Below are 19,626 nucleotides of genomic sequence, written 5' to 3' on the forward strand. Positions count from 1 at the left end.
GCACTCAGGAAGATTTCATACATTAATGGAACATATGCCGTAAAATGATGGGTCAGCTGCACCTCACTTGGAACGTATTTCTGAATGTGGTGGGATTGTAAGAAGATACAGGATTTCTGGAATATAGTTTTCCCCTCATAACTAGAAAGAAGACTGAAGACAACATTGGGAAAAGGCTGTGTTTATTAAAATATATTGAATCAGAGGATCTGACAATTAGCCAAATGCTCAAGTGTGGGCAGGAGAATCAATTATTACATCCGCTCCTCCCCCCCACCCTGGCCAGGTGAACCATCACCTAATTTGCACCTCATTCAAGGATTGTGAGAAGCGTCTCCATCCTTGCTAAGTGAGCCTTGGGTAAAGGGATGCAGGTGGCGCTGTGTTCTAAACCACTGAGTCTCTTCGGCATGCCAATCATAAGGTCAGCGGTTCGATTCCCTGCAACGGGGTGAGCTCCCATTGCTCTGTCCCAGCTCCTGCCAACCTAGCAATTCAAAAGCATGCCAGCGCAAGTAGATAAATAGGTACCGCTGCAGTGGGCAGGTACCAGCATTTCCATGCACTTTGGCTTCCATCACGGTGTTCTGTTGCGCCAGAAGCATTTTAGTCATGCTGGCCACATGACCCAGAAAGCTGTCTGTGGACAAACACCGGCTCCCTCGGCCTGAAAGCGAGGTGAGCGCCACAACCCCATAGTCACCTTTGACTTAACTGTCCTTTTACCTTTTTACCTGGGTAAGGGAATCCCAAGCTGTGTATCCATGGGTCCCTGCCCAGTGCTCACAATTGTGTGAAGGCCAGGCCTCAAGGACACCTTCCCCAAGTATCTTGAGAAATTAATTTTCCCAAGGGCTATTGCAAGGTCAGTGGCTTTATCCCATAAGGATAAAAAGGCTACAAAACACAGAGAAAGGAGAGAGAGAGAGAGAGAGAGAGAGCTCATTAGAGAAGATTTCCTCCTTCTCTCTGCTCCCTATTTTTAAGCTTTTCCATCCAGGTAAGTGGGGCTTCATGGGCTAAGGTGCAAGAAGCAGTAGGTGGATGGGAAGGCAGGGCAATCAAAATGAGTGGGTGAAAGGAATTCTTTGCCAGCTCAGATTTAAATAGGAACATAGGAAGCAGCCTTATACCCAAGTCAGAGCCTCGTCCATCTAGCTTAGTATTGTCTACACTGCTTAGCAACAGATATTAAGGGTTTCAGACAGGTGATATGCCCAGCCTTACATGAGCAAAAGTGCTACAAAAGTCATGCATAGCCAAAACACAGTGCAGGGCTGTTTGAAAGTCCTGTTGCAAACTGGCACACACTGCCACCCCTTGACAGTCCTAGGTCACATCACATGGACAATCCAGGGCAGTCTCAGACAACTCTGCTGAAGCTCCAGTCCACCACAATCCACCCAGTCCTTTTCAGGATACAGCCAAACCCAGTATTTTCATTCTTATGCACTGGAGGGTGAACTATAATATATATAACCCTGCCAATTTTGGTTAAAATCATTGCATTTTTGAAAGATTCAGTTTGTCATCTTGATTCAAAACACAATCCAATTGTATCCAAACATTGGGACAAAGCTCCTCTTAAATTTCATGGGCTATAATGCAAAGCTTGTTTACTATCCTACTTCATATAAAATCAAATCCAGTGATCCAAAGTCAACCCACAGGAGCAACCCAAAACATGTGACTTCCCAATATCAAAATATCAAAACACAAGGAAGTCCAAACCACAATACACACTAGAGGGTTAATGTTATTTGAGCACTCTGTGCTAGAAACTATAAGCTTTTAACCAGCTCTGGGCCATCTGTAGAGTTTGGTCCTCACAAGTAGCCACATACTTCTGAGGAGTCGTTCTTCAGGCAGGCAGCTGACTGGATCTACGCCTTTAGGTGTTGGTTCCTCCCAAAACTTGGTAGTGGTTCAACCTCTGCCTCCAATGTGGTGTAGGGATGCCTTGTGTCTTGTGGAGAAAGTTGGGCTGCTGTGACCCATGAAGGCCCCAGATTCCCCTGGTTTACCTCTCTGTTTTGCTTCTCTGTAATATTTGCTTTCAGAAATGCCCGATCCTCCTGTGATTAGAATTCCTCCAGCGGGGGATGGCAGTTATAATTGGTGTCCAAAATCAGTGCAGTTGTGATAGGCTATGTCCATCATCTTGGTCCAAAGAGGCATCTCATGGTATCTAAACATAGACCAAAACTTGCAACTGAATCACAGGGGCCATCATGCCACATTTGGTATTGATATCTTTAAAAGGTGCCCAAATCAGATGGTTTGGTCCACCATCTTGATTCAGAATGGTGTCCAATGATATTCAAGGATTCAAAATGGTGTCCAGTGTGGTATTCAAGTATAGATGGAAACTTCACTCTCTATCTCAGGAATCATTGTGCCAATATTGGCAACAGTATCTTCAGATGTTTCTGAATGCATGGATAATGGATAGGCAGGCAGACAATTCTCTATTCCATCTGCGCTCTCTGTCACTCTCACTCACACACACACACATTATTATTATTATTATTAGTAGTAGTAGTAGTATTAATTAAATTTCTATACTGCCCTTCATCCGACGATCTCAGGGTGGTTTACAATATAAAAATATAAAAATACACAATGTAGTAACAAACAAAAACAATGCTCCCCCAGTTTAAAAGGCAATAGATTGCTTAATTAACCAAAGGCCTGGAATAACAGGTATGTTTTTGCCTGGCACCTAAAGATATGTAATGCAGTTGCCAGGAGAGCCTCTCTAGGGAGAGCATTCCACAAGTGGGGAGCCAATAGCCATTAATTCCATTCTATATACTATATTCAGAAGGGTACAGAGGTCATGACTTAGCTAAAGTTAGTGAGGCTTGTGGCTTGTCGAGCTCATGACATAGCCCTACAATTATTACTTTTCTATCCAGACTTTCAGTACTGACTCCAACTCTGACACTGGGGTCCTTATACTTCAGACAGAACAATGTCACAGGATTGTTTAAGATAGAAAAGAAAACCAATCAGGGGGTGGTTAGGCTATATGATGTTGACTATTTGTAAAGCTGGGCCATAAAGAAGGCTGATCGCCGAATAATTGATGCTTTTGAATTATGGTGCTGGAGGAGACTCTTGAGAGTCCCATGGACTGCAAGAAAATAAAACCTATCCATTTTGAAGGAAATCAGCCCTGAGTGCTCACTGGAAGGACAGATCCTGAAGCTGAGGCTCCAATACTTCGGCAACCTCATGAGGAGAGAAGACTCCCTGGAAAAGACCCTGATGTTGGGAAAGATGGAGGGCACAAGGAGAAGGGGACGACAGAGGACAAGATGGTTAGACAGTGTTCTCAAAGCTACCAGCATGAGTTTGACCAAACTGCGGGAGGGAGACAGGAGTGCCTGGCGTGCTCTGATCCATGGGGTCACGAAGAGTCGGACATGACTAAATGACTAAACAACAAATCTGTAGAGCATTCTTTGGGGGTGGGAGGGGTTGTGTGGGACATTATATGAAGGTGCACCAAATAATTGTTATTTCACACACTCCAATGCATTTCCCCACTGCTTTTCTTATCACTAAAAGTCTTTGGGGGGGGGGAGCAAATTAGTTGCACGAAAGCTCCAAATCAGTTTTAGCTGTGCAACCTGGATTTATCAGCAGTTGAAAAGAGGCAACTGTCTAGAAGCAACCAATGTCACATGAAAGTTACTTGCCTATCCCTAAAGCAAAAGCACCTTGGGGGGAACCTGTCTTAATAGCAACAAATTGATGTTTGTGACTATTCTGTGAAACCTTATCATAAAAAAATCCAAATATGAAGAGGGATAATACATACTTTATCAGATTTAGCTGACAAATGGATTTTGTTCTAACCCAGCGTCACATATGCCTTGGCTAATTTGGTGCAGCTGTCATAATCGTGAGCTTTTTTTTTTTTTTTACACAAAAAAATTAGAACTCATTCTTTCGCTGATTGTCAGCTCTATTTCTCTTGCAAGCCAAATATAAAAATAATTTCATTAAAATGAATCTGTGACATTTCATTACCCCAAAACTGTTGCTGAAGAGGCTAATAATCATTTATATTAATTGGTGCATATTTCAAATTGTGGCAGACAATTAATCCAAATTCTGATCTCAGCGAAACATCTGTAGCTGTGGAGTCTGTTGTGGGACTGCAAGCACACTTTTGCTGATGGAATAATGAGATTCATGCCTATAATTATGATTTCCATGAGACAGTTTACGCTGTTCTGTTTTGAGTGATGGCCTCAGCAGTGCAAAGGTGAGGCATGATGAGCCATCAGTAGTACTCTGAACAGTTCTGTGCAAGGTTGAGGCTGGAGACAGAGCTCAGGTGTTGTTTCAGTAGCAGTCTGTAGTCTCACTCAAATGTTTCTTATGTGTAGGGAAATTCAGCTTTGACTACAGAATAGGGCTGCACTTTTAGCTCTGTCACCAACATTAGAATTGCCTTCTGAGACAACTGCATATTGCATACAGTTCTCTGAAGAGAAATCCTGATGCATATGTTAACACATATGCAACCATATGTCCATCTATAGTTCATAAGTATCTTGTTTTAGCAAGAGACCAGGAAAAACCTACAAGAATAGCATCAACAAAATAATACAGATCATCCATCCACAACACAAGCCAACATCAATGATGTAAGAGACAGAAGATACCAGAGACACTAACAAACTTAAATATAGCTTGATTTCAGGTTAAACCTCTGAATCACCACAACAATTTTCAGAGATTTTAGCTAATTCCTTTTGCTGTTTTTTCTTTGCAACCAGTACATAGAGGGTCACTCCCTGTGTTACAAAGTTATTATTATCAGGCAGGAGTCTTTTGGCTCAATAACTTCCTGCTCCTTCAAGTTGTCTTTTCCAGACTGTATTTCCCATTGTCTAGTGAGTACAGGGAATGGATATCTAACCTGCCATTGGGTGGGAGCAGTAGAATGATAATTGTCTGCTAAGAAATCCCAATGTACAAGCAGCTACACAGGTGTAGGGGCTCCAAGTGACTATGACACCTGAACTTTAGGATGTTCTGGTCACACGAAACTGCTTTACAGGAATAGGTGGTCACATATAGAGATTTCTCCACAGACAACCACATGCAACACATAATTGTTGCAGAAAACATTTGCACATGAGGCTAAAAGTGCATCCCCACACCACAGTTACCATGGAAATGTCCTACACATCACATGTGGATAGGGCTATTCTCAGGCTAAGCCTTAAATAGGAACTGTAGCTCTGTCTGAAAAGCAAGTCATGCCTTCTGTTAGAAGAGTCTCTTCATTTGCTGGGGCATAGCCACCTTTAGCAATTTTTGATTCTGACAGAGCAGGGGAGAATGCAGTTCTGCTAGGACTTCTGAGTTGGAACTCTCAGAGTCAGAGTCAGAGGCAGGTAATGTGGAATGATAGGCTCCTGTCAGGCAAGTGCCTTTGAGGCTGACTCTGGGGCCCCCACTCCAAATTCCCAACTCATCCCCTGAACTAGGAGATCATGATGTACTCCTTGAAACGCACAGTGAGGGTGACCAAATGCCCTTTGTTAGAGCTGAAATGTCATCAGCCTGGCCAAATGTAAATGCAACCCAAAAGTGGCCTTGGGTTGCTGTCACAATCAGAGAAAGGGTAGAGGAAGGAATTGTGTTGTGCTCCTAGGAGCGAAGTTGGGATGCTCAGCAATGTTATAGGAACCTGGGAAACTGCTTTACAGTGTGTTCTACCATTGGGTTTATCTAGCTCAGTGGCGTCTACCTTGAATATGCCTGTGTGTGAATTTGTTTTATGTGTGGAGATCAATGCACGCTGATCAACACACAGTCTTTGTAGTAAGGGTCTATTCCAATGGCATGAGTATCACTACAGTAGTTTTTTAATCTGCTGCAGCCTTCATCCACCTTCACAGTCGTTGTAACATAATGCGTGTAATTTTCCACCTGTTCTGCCATTGAGGATTTATTGGATCATTCTTTGTCTAGCTTCTCCCCCTTGACCTTACCTCCTTGGGTGTCTCTACTGGGAGTACAAGACTCCCGATGGCTTCGCTCATAAGGATCATAGGAACATGCAAGCCCAGTCACCACAACAAGGTGATGATCCAGCGAGTGAGTGTGTACCCTGAATGGTGGTAGTGAATGGTGGCTCTCTAGGATTTCAGACAATGAGTCTCTCTCAGCCCTACCTCAGCGAATTGAATCTGGGGCCTTCTGCATGCAAGGCAGATGCTCTACTAATGAGCTATGTCCTCTGCCCACCGCCAGCCAAACTGGTTTGGCAACCTTTCAGAGATTCTGAAGCTGCATCCTGCAGTGAGGGGATGAACTAGATGATTCTGAATTTTCAGAGCCTATCACTGACCATGGAAACTGCTCCCTTACGGCAAGTGAGGCACTATCCCACAAGCTCAGTCTGCAGCCAGCTGCCAGCTGCCTACCTCCTTACTTATAATAATATAATAATAATAATTTTTATTTATATCCCGCCCTCCCCAGCCAAGGCCAGGCTCAGGGCGGCTAACAAGCAATAATAAAAACAAGTTGAATGAATACAACTTAAAAACAAGATTAAAATACAACAATTAAAATATTGAAACATTAAAATATTAAAATGCAGCCTCATCACAGGAGGAGAAAGGAAAAAGGAAAAAGAAAGAGGGGGAGGGAATCAAATTGGCTCCAAGCCAAAGGTCAGGCAGAACAACTCTGTCTTACAGGCCCTGCGGAAAGAAATCAGATCCTGCAGGGCCCTGGTCTCATGTGGCAGACCGTTCCACCAGGCCGGAGCCAGAGTTGAAAAGGCCCTGGCTCTGGTTGAAGCCAATCTAACTTCCTTAGGGCCCGGGACCACTAGGGTGTTGCTATTTATGGACCTTGAGGCTCTCCTTGGGGCATACCGGGAGAGGCGGGCCCATAGGTAAGAGGGTCCTAGGCTGTGAAGGACAACTTAGTCCAGAGGATGCTGGTCCTGACTGTCAGCTTACTCCTCCTTAGAGTCAGTGTTGCTTTGGTAGAGCTCAAGAAGTAGGAGGATGACTGTGGCATTCGTACTGAGCCCCCGGTCGTCTCACGGATTATTGAGCCTTACACCACTAATCCACTGCCACCAACCAGGTCCTCCCCGGTAAATCACTTAGTCTCAGTCAGGTTCTTAAGTTAACAAAGAAGAGTGTAGTTTATTGCAGACACAAATAAACTTTAACTGCATTCAAAAAGTTGTTACTCTTTACCTTCTTAGTCTTATTTTTGTCCGGTCTCTAACTCTTCTACCTCCCCTCATGCAAGAACCAACTGCACTAACTGTCTCTCTAATTCCAACTGTCTGCCAACTGCTTTCCCAACTGCCTTTCCCAACCAACCAACCAACCCATGAAAACCAACCAACTACGCACCTAACACAAACCTCGGGCAAAGCCCTTTTATGAACAGGTAGGCTCTGCCTCTGGCTTTCCTATTAACCCTTTCTCTCCCCCTGTACAGACATTTTCAAACAAACAGGCAAACAATTAGTGGCTATGCTTTCCTTTGTTATGTCTCCACGGAATACTGGCCTCCCTGTCTTCTGCGCTACCACCTCTAATGAGTGCCAGCTTCCATTAGTCTATGACTTCCCATGGCTAAAATCTGCACACCAAACAGAGGAGGATGCACAACTCCACCAATTCCTTCTTCTCATTACCATTGCCTCCTTCAAAAAAAAAAAAGCTTTGACAAACAAGCACAGGTTCACTCCTACAGAAGGGGGCAGTTGTGAAGGGATTATTAAATTATTTTTCGCAGCAGATGATCACGTTCAGTGATAAGCCTATGACAAAACTGTTGAACATTTAATTTCCCTGGGATGTGAAGACAGACAGATGACCGAATAGAAAAGGGGCTGTATGAAAGGAAGCTTGTAAGATATCCTAATGGTACTCATTTTAAAAACTGCCATCAAACGGTGATGGATAATGAAAGTGATTTTGCTTAGATAAATTACAGGAATGACACTCTGGAGAGGTAGAATGTACTTTCATTTATTAAATGAGTGAGTTAGTGCTAATGCAGAGGCTTAGCACTGAAATGTGCTAATACATTCAGAGAACTGGATTCAGAAGGTGTGAAGACAGATTGAACATGTGTATGGGGGAAGAGAGAGAGGGATTCATTTTGTAACCATTTGATTTAAGCATGTTAAGGATGGGGTGAGATTCATAGGTCTGTATCACCACCAGTGAAATATACCAGAGTGAAAAAAGTAAGATGGGAAAAGAATGGTATTTCGGCTGCTTGCTTCCTCAGATTGAATGGAATTTTAAAATTTTATAGACGAGATGTTTCCAATGATCTCTCATCCGTCACTCCGATATAGTCAGCCCCGACACTGCAGACATTTTGTGTCATTGTTCAACTTGTACAGAGCTGCCAGCAACACATATTACATATTTATCAAATGCTGACAATGCAGGTCTAATTCTATGCTTAACTCAATCTGCTGTCTTGGCAATGCAGTAGAACAGGAATTGTCTTTGTCTGGTGTGTCTCTGCAAATTATTATAAGCAAAATAGACTTAGGCTGATTTTGTCTAATAAGTGCCGAAGTGCGCATATATATATATATATATATATATATATATATATATATATGAGATTATCTGGTATGGACTTTGTGGGAAAGAATGGAGCTCATATATGCTGGTTGCATACTGGGGCTAGTGTGATTCGACAAGTGAATGTGTGCAAGTGTGGGAAGTGTGACCAATGACCATTGATGGGATTTTCCATGTTAATCTGTCACTACAGATAATTAACAGTGAATAGAGAATGTGATTTGGTCAGAGATGCACAACCTCCATGACATTTTTTTATGCATTACCCACAATGCATAGTCCCCAAATGTAGAAAGGTAGAAAAGTGCATTGATGGGTTAATGCACACAGAATGCAAGAGTCACTGCTTACTTGTGCATACCCTCCAACATCACTTGAAGACTTTGCACATTTTGATCAGGTAATGTGTGGAATCCATTTGTAAGTTCAGCATTGCTCTTTCTCCAAAGTGATGGCAAACAAATATATGTGTGAACCTTGCTTTATAAATTACTTGATAAACAGGGCTTTTTAAATATGTTGTTCATATTTGTCACTTGATGGTTTCAACCATCAAGTGACAACTTGCACATGAGGATCATCCATCACATACCTATCAAAACTAAAATAATTTTCATATTAAGATTTAGTTCCTCCCATGGATTTGGTTCTGACATTCAGCTGACAACGAATGTTCCTTAACTGAACAATGAGAAATGAAGGAATATATATGCATGTGTGAACAAGTTCTGAAGCTGCACATGGGAATTACTTCTCTATGGTAAGAGCTGCATTCAACCTGTGTGGTGATCATTATATAGAATCACAAATTTGTATACCACCTTTCCATAGTTATGCAAGATACATATCCTGAGAAGCTGTGACTGGCTGTTGGTTCCCATCACACACACAAATCTACACAAAAAGCAAACACATATTGGTCCACTGTAGTTGACAAGCTACAAACAGGTTGCATTCTGTACTAGTTCTTGCAGGGAACAAGTGCTTCTTGTATAAGAATTTGTCTCCATCTGAAGAAGCCCAGACCCATCAATAGCTGTTACGAAACGACACTGACATGGATTTATGGATGATGTACACATGCCTGTATATCACTCAGAAACACATCCCTCAATACCTCATACCTCCATAACTCACAGGTGACTGTGCATACATCCTATAAAGTGCTGGTGTAATTCAGCTCCATTAAAAATAACTGGAGGCCTGCAGCCAATGTTTTGGCTAGTAAATTCCCACACACTACCCTTCCCCTTAGCTACCTAATCAGTGGACTGTGCAAGAATATATCTTTTTCTCTTGAGCCTCCCTTCTTCTAATACGTGATCTCAGTGTTGCTCAACTCTTTTTCTCCTGTCTTATCTTGCCTCTCGTCTGCATGCTTCTTTTTTCCATGCATGACCTTTCTCTCCCTCCTCCCTCCTCTCAGCAGTTCCTTTTAGGATTGGGTGAATCAGACTGACATACATTCCATGTCAGTTTTGCACGTCTTCAGTCATAAGTGTATTCCATCCCATTGTCTGCTAATTATCCCCACCCACAACACCCACCCACAAACTTCACATTTAAATTATACACACATTTGTATGCCTTTTCCACATAAAATTCTCATTTTGCATGCATTTTAAGAACTGAAACTGCAGTACAATTTTCTGATAAGTGCACAATCAATTTTTTAACTGTGTGTGTTCCAATTTGTGCACAGCTGTGAATTGTGTTGGTTTATTTTAAAATGTGCAATGAATAAAACTTTCCACCATCCTTAGGTTCCCCCACCCCCATGTCTAGTAACACACTCACACACATACACCTATCTCAGGTTCTCTGTGTCATCTTAGGTTGCCACAACATAACTTTTTTATTTGCCAGTCAATATAAGAAACTCCCATATAGACAGAAAAAGTGAGGGGGTGTGGGTGTGGGTGTATGAATACATAAATCAATCAATCAATGTGTGTGAAGTGACACTTCAGTTCTTCTTGTGGTTTTCGATCTATAGTGAGCAACCTCAGCCTGCTCTCAGTCAGCCCCTATCTGCCTTTCTCCTTGCTTTTGTCTTGAGACACTAGCCGGGGGGGGGGGGTATCAGTGCAGAGAGAAAGGTAGGGATAGGATGGTTGGTTCCATCTGTCATTGGTTCTGGCTCTGGCCCTGCCCATCATGGGCTCTGGTGTCACCCGGTTTGTTTGTTTTTTAACTGCCTTCTGCCCTAGCAGTCCCAATGGGTACCAGCTGCCACTGGAAATCAGTGTGTGTGAAAATGCTTACCAAAAACTAAAGTATCACATTCAAAACGTCTTCTACGCACCACCTGTTTTGTTAGGAGCCAAATTTGCACACAGGTTGTTTGAGATGAGCTACAACACTTTAAGAAGCTGAATGATATTTGCTTTTGGTAGCACTTTTTAAAAAGATGAATGCTATCACCACTATATACTCTTATAACAAAGTTGTGAGTGTCGAGAGTGGGAGTAACAGCAACTCTCTTCTGCAACGAATAGGGTAATAATTCTCATTATCACCACATTTGCTTCAGTAAATGTTTGTTGCTTTGTGGCCAGCTTTCTACATTCCAGGGGTATGTGTGTAATTATTATGTCTTCATGATAAAGGTGACATATTGTGAAACACTCAATTTTCTGATTTTAATGCTGTTTTTAATAGGGTGTGCATCAGAATAACTCAGTTATTATAAAGCTCAATACACGGTAAGCTGTTTTATGGAATGACGATACACTTCTGCAAAAAAATAATAATAATTAAAAATTGCTGTGCTGTAGTAAAAGCAACAGAACGAGAGTTTTATTTTTAAAAACACATTTAAATCATTTATATGCAGCTTTGCTAGTGCTCCTAACGTCTTCCATAAAGCACACACAATTTTTTTTAAAGTCTCAGTATTAGGATGGAATAGTGTGTCTTGCATAATGTGGCCTGAGGAAAAAGATTGAGTTCAAATCTTCAATCATAGGGTAATGTTGTTGACTTATACAAAAACTTTGGGGTCTCAAGCCCGTGGTTGGCAGAGTCAGAGGTAAAAGTGGGTGGTATTAGAGGCAAAGGTTTGTGGCAAAAGCAGGGAGAGCAATGGATGCAATCCTTGCATTTATACATTCTAGACACAGAGAGAGGTCAGAGGTTTCTAGACATACAGATATACCTCTCCGTCCCCTTCCAAAGCAATAGGTGTTCAACAGCATAGTCTAGCCAGGGAAAAGCACTTAAGGTGGGCATGGAACAGGTCTGGTCAGTGGAGTGGCTTGGGGAGAGTCCTGAGGGCCTGGTTGCATTTTCAGTGAACAAAATGTTTGCACAAAAATATGTATTTTATGTTTTTAAATGTATAAAAATGCAAGTTTTATTCATGTAATTTCTCTCTGTACTACATTTTTGGGAGAAAAATTGTCATCATGCGGCTGTTCACATGGCTGCTGATATATGGCCACACCTATTTTACATAAAAAATCATATTTTATTTTAAATGTATGCACAAGTTGCATACAGGGTCACACAAAGGGACAGAATGGCAAAGAACTGCATGCAACACAGTGGAAATGAGACACAACAGCACACAATGGGATGGAGCAGACATATGATTGAGTGCTAGCAAGACCAAAACAGGACCAAACTACTTACTTAGCCCATCCCATCTTACACTGCAATCAATGAAACTCATTCAATAAAAGAGGACCTGACAGTGCACTGAGCACCTCCACCAATGGAACTTCAGTAATGGTGGAGTCTTCAAAGCGCCTTGAAAATATATCACAGCATGCTACTGAGAGTTACATTTCTCTTAGGGCCAGATTGCAAAAGGCCTCTACCTACTTGAAAAAGCTCCACTGAACAACCCTGGGAAGATGCAACAGCAGTGGGAAAAACTATTTCTATGCCACCATCACAGGACTGACTCAGTAACAAGCTTTGAACTGTGGTTCAGTTAGAACCTGGCAAGCTTCCTTCTCCACCTTGCATTCTCGTTTGTCTGGCTTCAAACTGAAACAGTTTCTTTATAAACAGAAAATGCAGATTTTGTGTGCAAATCCATGGCAAATCTTTGCCAGTTCAAAAAACATGGAGTTCGATTCAATCAGTGTAATAATCTCCTTAATTATGGGACACCTAATTAAGACAGCTGTTGAAAGCTTATAACAGGAATTTAACAAGGCAGATATACAGTGTTAAGAGTCCCAATGCAACACATTATCCAAGCCAAGTACGGTATATTACATTGAAAGACATTTCTTGGTGACCCTTTCTATTGTTAAAGGGAACTTTCTTATTGTATATAAAATTGAAGTTCATCAAAATATCTGAAATCAATCTACTGGCAATAGAGCAATTCACCATGGTTGAATTCATATCTCACCAGTAGAGCATATATACTTTGGGTTGTATGTAACTACCTTAGATTTGACCTATTAAAATTACTGTGTCTAAATTAGTCATGCCCATCAATTTTAATGGGTCTACCCTGAGTAAAGCTGAGTTGGAAATTCTGTTCTTCAGCCAAGTCATGTCCTATGACCTAGGACAAAGTTTGTGTAAAATGCATATATTAATTAAGATCACGTTTAAAAAGGCATCATATAGGTGTGGGCAATCCCAGATTAAATCAGGCCTAATTTGATGTGCTGAATTAGACCCTAAACTGAATTAGCAGGGTCCTATATTCAGCATGTTGTAGGAATAGTTTGTTACTGCTGGATACATTCTCCCAAAGGATTCCTAAACTGCTTCCCACATTGGAACTTGAGAGCTTCTCTAATTATGCACACAACCCTAGTGAACCCAAGGTTCTAATGAATGTGATTTACTTGGCTGAATCCCAGGAAAATATCAACCCATTTCCATAGGCTGCTGGCTTATTGTAGTGGTGGGTTAGCTGTAGTTGCTCCCAAAGCAACTGGCTCCACATCTCTAAGGAGACTGGCCCCACAAGCTCAATGGCTTGACTGCCCCTGCTTGATTCTATCTATTTAGGAAATACCTAACCCTCCTTGAATAAACCTTTATCCCAAAGAAGGACAGTTATTCCTTGCAGGGAAAGCATAATGTGCATTAAATGATACACTGAAAAAGAACACTCCATGATAATTCAAACCAAATGGCAATCCTGCTGCAGTTCAATTCATCTCAACGAAACCTCATACAATCACATGCCATTTGCTGACTGCTAAACAAAACCATATCAACTTGTATCAAGGGCACCATCAATCTCGTGGAAATCAGCCCCTCCTTAGCAGTAAATCATGTAGCAAAAAGAACCCCCCCTTTTTTTAAAGTCACTCTCTTTAATGATGATGTCACTTGTATGTAAATTAGACTATCTAGATGTGAATGCTTTCTAAGAGGTACACAGTGTTTTATTTTACTTCCCCTTTTAATTGGCTTAATTACCATTTTCAATTTGATCCAATTTTCTTTGAATGAGTTCAAGCTAACTTCCTAAAATGTCAATATACATCTTTTAAATATTGAATAGTGTTAGTTTTCTAAAAGAACAAACAAATGGGTTTGAAACTATGAGGCAATGAGAGCCTGCTACAGAAATTTGGATTCTTTTTGCAGCAAGCATGCAGCAGGCATCAGCAGAAAAATGATATGGCAGCAGTCTCCTGTGATTCTTTGTTGTAGGGATGGGGGGGGGGGACACCCATGGCCCTCCACATTTTGCTGGATTACAACTTAAATCAACCCTGTATATTGGCCATGCTGGCTGGGCCTGTCCAACAACATCTAGAGGGCCAGAGGCTAGGAAGCCCCGCACAATGGCTTGGCTCAGATGATACCATCTCAAGGGGTGTGTAGGTATGTGACACTGCACTTAATGAATTTTATTTTATGAGATATTTGAGAATGTGACTCCAAAATTCTTCAACAAGCAAATAGATAGAGGTGATGTGCACTGGTGTGCAGTGAAATTTTGTGTAGGGGAATGGCAGTTAGGGCCAGAGGACCAGCTTGTGAGGGTGATGTCATCTGTGTGACGATGTCATGCATGTGACGTCGAAAGCATGAGCATCATGCTTCTTTTCCTAAGCTGGGAAGAAGCTTCCTGGGCTTTGGGAATGAAGTGCCAGGCTTTAATACTTTAATACTCTAATTTACTGGAACCATTTAGGGGACTATCCTAGTTCCCCTGGTCCATGGACTGCAAGACACTGGTGATCTGGCTAACATAATGTTATTGAACTTTCAAAAAGCTTTCAGCAAAGACTCTTCAGTAAGCTCGACAATCATGGGATAACAGGAGAGGTCGTCTTGCAGATCAGGAATTAGTTAAGTTTAAAGAAGCAGAGAGTACACATAAATGGACAGTTTTATAAACTGAGAAACAGAAAGGATCAGCATTGGGACTTGTGCTTTTTAAAGTTGTTCATAAACAATCTGGAATTATGTGTGCGCAGTGAGGTGGCCAGGTTTGCTGATAATGCCAAATTGTTAGGGTTGTTTGAACAAAAAGAGATTGCAAAGAGCTCCAACAAGACCTGTCCAAACTGAGTGAATGGCAAATGAAATTCAGTGTAAACAAGTGTAAAGAAATGCATGTAGGGGCAAATGTGTGTGTGTGTGTGTGTGTGAATTTCACAAATATGTTTATGGGCTTTTAACTGGTAGTGATTGACCAGGAATGAGACCTTGGGGTTGTAGTGGTAGTTTGATGAATATGTTGACCTAGTGTGTGGAAGCTGTGAAAAAGGCAAATTCCATGCTAGCGATCATTAGGAAAGGAATTGAAAATAAAACTGCCAATATCATAATGCTGTTGTACAAATCTATGGTGTGACCACATTTGAATACTGTATACGGTTCTGGTCCCCTCACTTCAAAAAGTGTGTTGTAGGGTTGCAAAAGGCTCAGGAAAGGGCAGCCAAAATGGTGAAAATTAGAAAAGATTGCAGCATTGAAGCATTTGGGACTTAACAGTTTAGAGAAAATATGAGTGAGAAATTGGTTACCTGATGGATTATGAGATTATGCGCCGCATGGAGAAAGCAGGTAGAAGTTCTTCTCCCTCTATGATAACAATAGGACTCAAGAGCATCCAGTAAAACTGAATGTGGGATGACTCAGGACAGATAAAAGAATGTACCTATTTCTGCACCACATAGTTAAAACTATGAAACTCACTCCCAAAGGAGGCAGTGATGGCTACCAACTATGACGGCTTTAAAAGAGGATTAGACAAATCAATAGCATAGCTATCAATGGCTATGCTATGCCTCCATGGTTGGAGACAGTGTGCTTCTGCCTGCCAGTTGCTAGAAACCAGAGGAGAGGAGAGTACATTTGTGACTGGGTTTTGCATGCTGGTTTTCCACAGGTCGGCCCTTTTCCTTTTACTGTCACAGTCTATCTGGCCTGGTTCTGAAACATTCATTAAACTGCTATACCTCTAAAATCTCATCCGCTAAGCTTTTTTCTCTGTAATGTAAGCATATTCACTATTGGACTACGATGCTAACCAGTTTCTATATTTGAAATGTTAGCAAAGCATTGGTAACTTCTGCTTATGTCATGAAGTCCTAACTACTCTCAGCTTTTAATAGAGTGTCAGTCTTAGGACTCCATGTCCCCATAATCTTGAACCCCATTGATTTTCCTTTAATCAATCAATACATGATATATCAGTATATGATATATGCACATTATTTTAATCCTACAATATCCTGCTTCTCCAAGCTCAAATGCCTACAAATGTGTGGCGTAATATTTGAAAAAAGTGCACTCATATTAGCCCCAATGGACGAAAGCCCAAATCATGCAGCTGATTCCTCAGTTTGAGGAAAGAAAACGACCATATCATTTGGGCCTATCAATCTATTTCTGGTTGGTGTCACTTTTTCATGTCTTAATTCATGAACTCATACTTCCCCATTTCCCCATTAATCTGAATTTAATATGCAAAGAAAATCTGTATTTTTAAAATGGCATTGAAATATAACAGAGTCTTGCGGCACTTTAGACCTAACACATTTATTATGGGGATAAGCCTTTGGGGACTGTTGTCCACTTGACCAGATGCACGAAGTTAAAAGAGCCTGTTGGTTCTGGTCAATGGCCCATTCATTTATTTATTTTAGAAATTTGTCCCACATTTCACTGTTTGGCTCTCAAAGCAGCTTACAACAAAATGGCAATATACAATAAATAAAGAAATTTGTAAATCAAATCCCCTCGAGATAAAAACCTCAAGAATCTAAATCCCCTTTCCCCAAAAAGTAAAACATCTGAGAAGCATTCTGGGTGCAAAGGCCTCCCAAAATGAAACAGCCTGGCAGTCAGTAGGGACAGTACCTGCTTAACGTGGGAGGGAGTTCTGTAGAGATAGGCTCATGACCCCAAAGACACAACTCCTCATTGGCATGAGTCTATGTGTGACAGCTAGTCATAGACACCAACTCTAAGGGACTCAGACCCTTTCTACTCCCACAAAAAAATTTTTTAGGAGGGGACAGGCACTCCCAAAATTGACTGGGCCAAGCTGCCCCAGCCTCCACTGCAGTCACCGTGTGAGAGTGCAGGTGAGGTGCCTAATTGCTTACCCACTTCTCTCTCTCCTGGAGTGCCCACTCTCATCTCCTCCCTTCTGGTGTCTTAGAACAAACCTGACACTCCTCAAGTCCCCCACCACAGAGGGGACTTGGCTGCCGCTTGCTGGCATCCAGGTGGGGAGAGGATGGGGCGATGCATAATGTCCCTCGGCAAGCCCCCCAGCTCAGCCTCTCAGTGCCGGCCCCACCCAAGGCTGTGTTGTGCTGCCTCCCACACCTGGAGCCTGGCAGTCCAGTCCTCAAAAGTGCTGGGTGAGGGTGTAAGGCAGCACAGCCCTGCTGGGCCAGGGGGACTCACCCTGCCCTTTGCTTGCTTGGCTCTGGTCTCCCTCTGGTGCCTTTTTTGGGTGTGTTGGCAAATGCCTAGTATTCAAAAATTCTAATCTTGCAGGAGTATAGGAGATTAGAAGAGGAACTAAATGTCTGCCTGAGCAAACCTGGCTATTGTGATGAAAATTTTTCAGCAGCTAATGGTTGCTCTCATGCACGGCACTTGGACTTAGTACCATCATCTCCATCTGCCACATCTCTCCTCTGAACTGAGCTCACAAACTGACAGCTCACAAGCATGAAACAGATGTCTCCCAAGCCACGTCCACCGACCCCACTCTCCCCCGCCCCGAAACTAGGATGATGGTTGTATACATGCCCAACAAATGAAAATATTGAGGATCCATTCTGGGTCTTCTGAAAAAGCTGGATTTTTATTTTTATAGTATAAAAAAAAGTGGGGGGGGTATTACATTATTCTAGAATACTAGCTAAATAATGATAACACTCTGTGGCAGCATGCCAAACATATCCGAAAAACCAGGAACTACATACCTGCCAGGATGCTGTCAGTGGCTGCTTGCCCAGGAAAGTATAAAGACAAGGAAAAGTTTATTACAATCTTTTTTATTTCAGTCTTTACAGAGGGGGAGGCTATAGAACCCAGCCTCTTGGATAATGGTATTGTCCCAAGTGAATCTCCACCCCGTCTCTCTCACTTTCTCATTTGTCATTCTCATCACCTCCTGTATGGGTGCTGCTACATGTCTTCAAACTCTTTCCTCTCCTACTTTTAAGGCTCGCTGGGTTCTGGGAAATGGAGGCTCTGGAGTGATTTCTAATGACAACATGTCAGCTGGGTGTTGTTTCAGCTCTCCCATGATTACCCAGCTTCCCCCCTCACCTGCCTCTGAGCTGCGACCTCCCTCAAACCTCTGTTGTAAATCTATACTATCTTCCTCTTCCTCCTCCCTGGAAGGGCCATTATGGGGAGACGGTCTCCACCATTCCTCCTTTGCCCAGTCCCTGACAATACCATTTTAAATGCTAAATGTGGAAATGACACACACACACACGGGTGGTAAACAGTGAGGTCAAAGGGGGGGGGGGAGCAGTAAATAAATGAATTGATGATGATGATGATACAAATTCTCCTGTTGAAATAAATCATTCAATACATGTTAGAACAAGCATCTAATTTCCCTCTTTGCTCTCTTCTAGTTATTCTTCTGTGATGCACTGTTATTCTTGGTCAGATTTTTCAAATCAAACAAGTAAGAAATAACTTGGCATCCTTTGATCTAAAAAAAAAAAAAATCACCAATATAAAATTGTTTGGACATGCTGATAAAAAAACTTGACATCACATATCAGCTTCACATCTTTTATTCTTTTTCATAAAGAAATCCCAAACAGGATAAAAAATAATTGATCAAATAAACACGGCGACGTGTATAAAGGGCATAAAACTTTAAGGCACTGAATAATTTGAGGATTATTCTAGCAACAGAAATAATTTACACTACCCAAAAGTGATGCTGTGTTTTTATGATGCTCTGATCTTCTTCACGCCAAGGGCCAGGCTATAAAGAGGCATGTTCCAAGAAGAATCAAAGATTTTTAATGCTGGCATGATTGATTGATTGATTGATTGATTGATTGATCCATCCTTTCTGCTCATTGTTGACCCTCCTCTTAACAGACTGGGAGGGCTGGGAGCAGAGGAACCAACAGAGGCAGATAAGGAGACATTTGTGGGGTAACAAAAACAAAACACGTAAGAGATGGACCGTCCTCAATGAGCAACAGAGAATTCCCACTACTATCCCAATGGGGAAGGGTCATATTGAGGCCCACATCCAGGTTGCTTTATTATTATTATTTCTAGGGGGAGATATTTCGCTACTGTACATGTATGGGTGGGAATAGGGAAGGACAGATCTGATAATTTTGGTTTCTCTCAGTTTCTCCCCACCCCCAATTCTAAGTTCAGTTTCCTACATTTGCACATCAGCATTTTTGCAGGAATATCTACCAATCTACCAAATATTTGTATGCAATTTTGCTTCTCCAAAGCAATTTCCCCAATATATAATGCGTTTCTGTATATTTTCACTAATATATGCACATATATATGCACACTTATTCCAAACAACAACAACAGCTGGCCAAACAACTGCATTGTAAAAACTGGAGAG

At 41.8% G+C, this 19,626-nt stretch overlaps 2 long non-coding RNA genes across 2 annotated transcripts in view; one reads left to right on the top strand and one right to left on the bottom strand.

Moving 5' to 3' along the window:
- LOC309334101 overlaps positions 1 to 19,626 on the bottom strand; it is a 552,008-nt gene that overhangs the window by 517,504 nt on the left and 14,878 nt on the right. The gene's annotated exons all lie outside the window — the stretch shown is intronic.
- LOC309334062 overlaps positions 6,964 to 19,626 on the top strand; it is a 76,965-nt gene continuing 64,302 nt past the window's right edge. Inside the window, exon 1 of the long non-coding RNA XR_014152822.1 lies at positions 6,964 to 7,443. This is a non-coding gene — a long non-coding RNA (uncharacterized lncRNA). The remainder of the gene's footprint in view (positions 7,444 to 19,626) is intronic.

The sequence above is a fragment of the Podarcis erhardii genome (genome assembly GCF_964252035.2).
Source record: "Podarcis erhardii genome assembly, chromosome: Z".
NCBI lineage: Eukaryota > Metazoa > Chordata > Lepidosauria > Squamata > Lacertidae > Podarcis > Podarcis erhardii.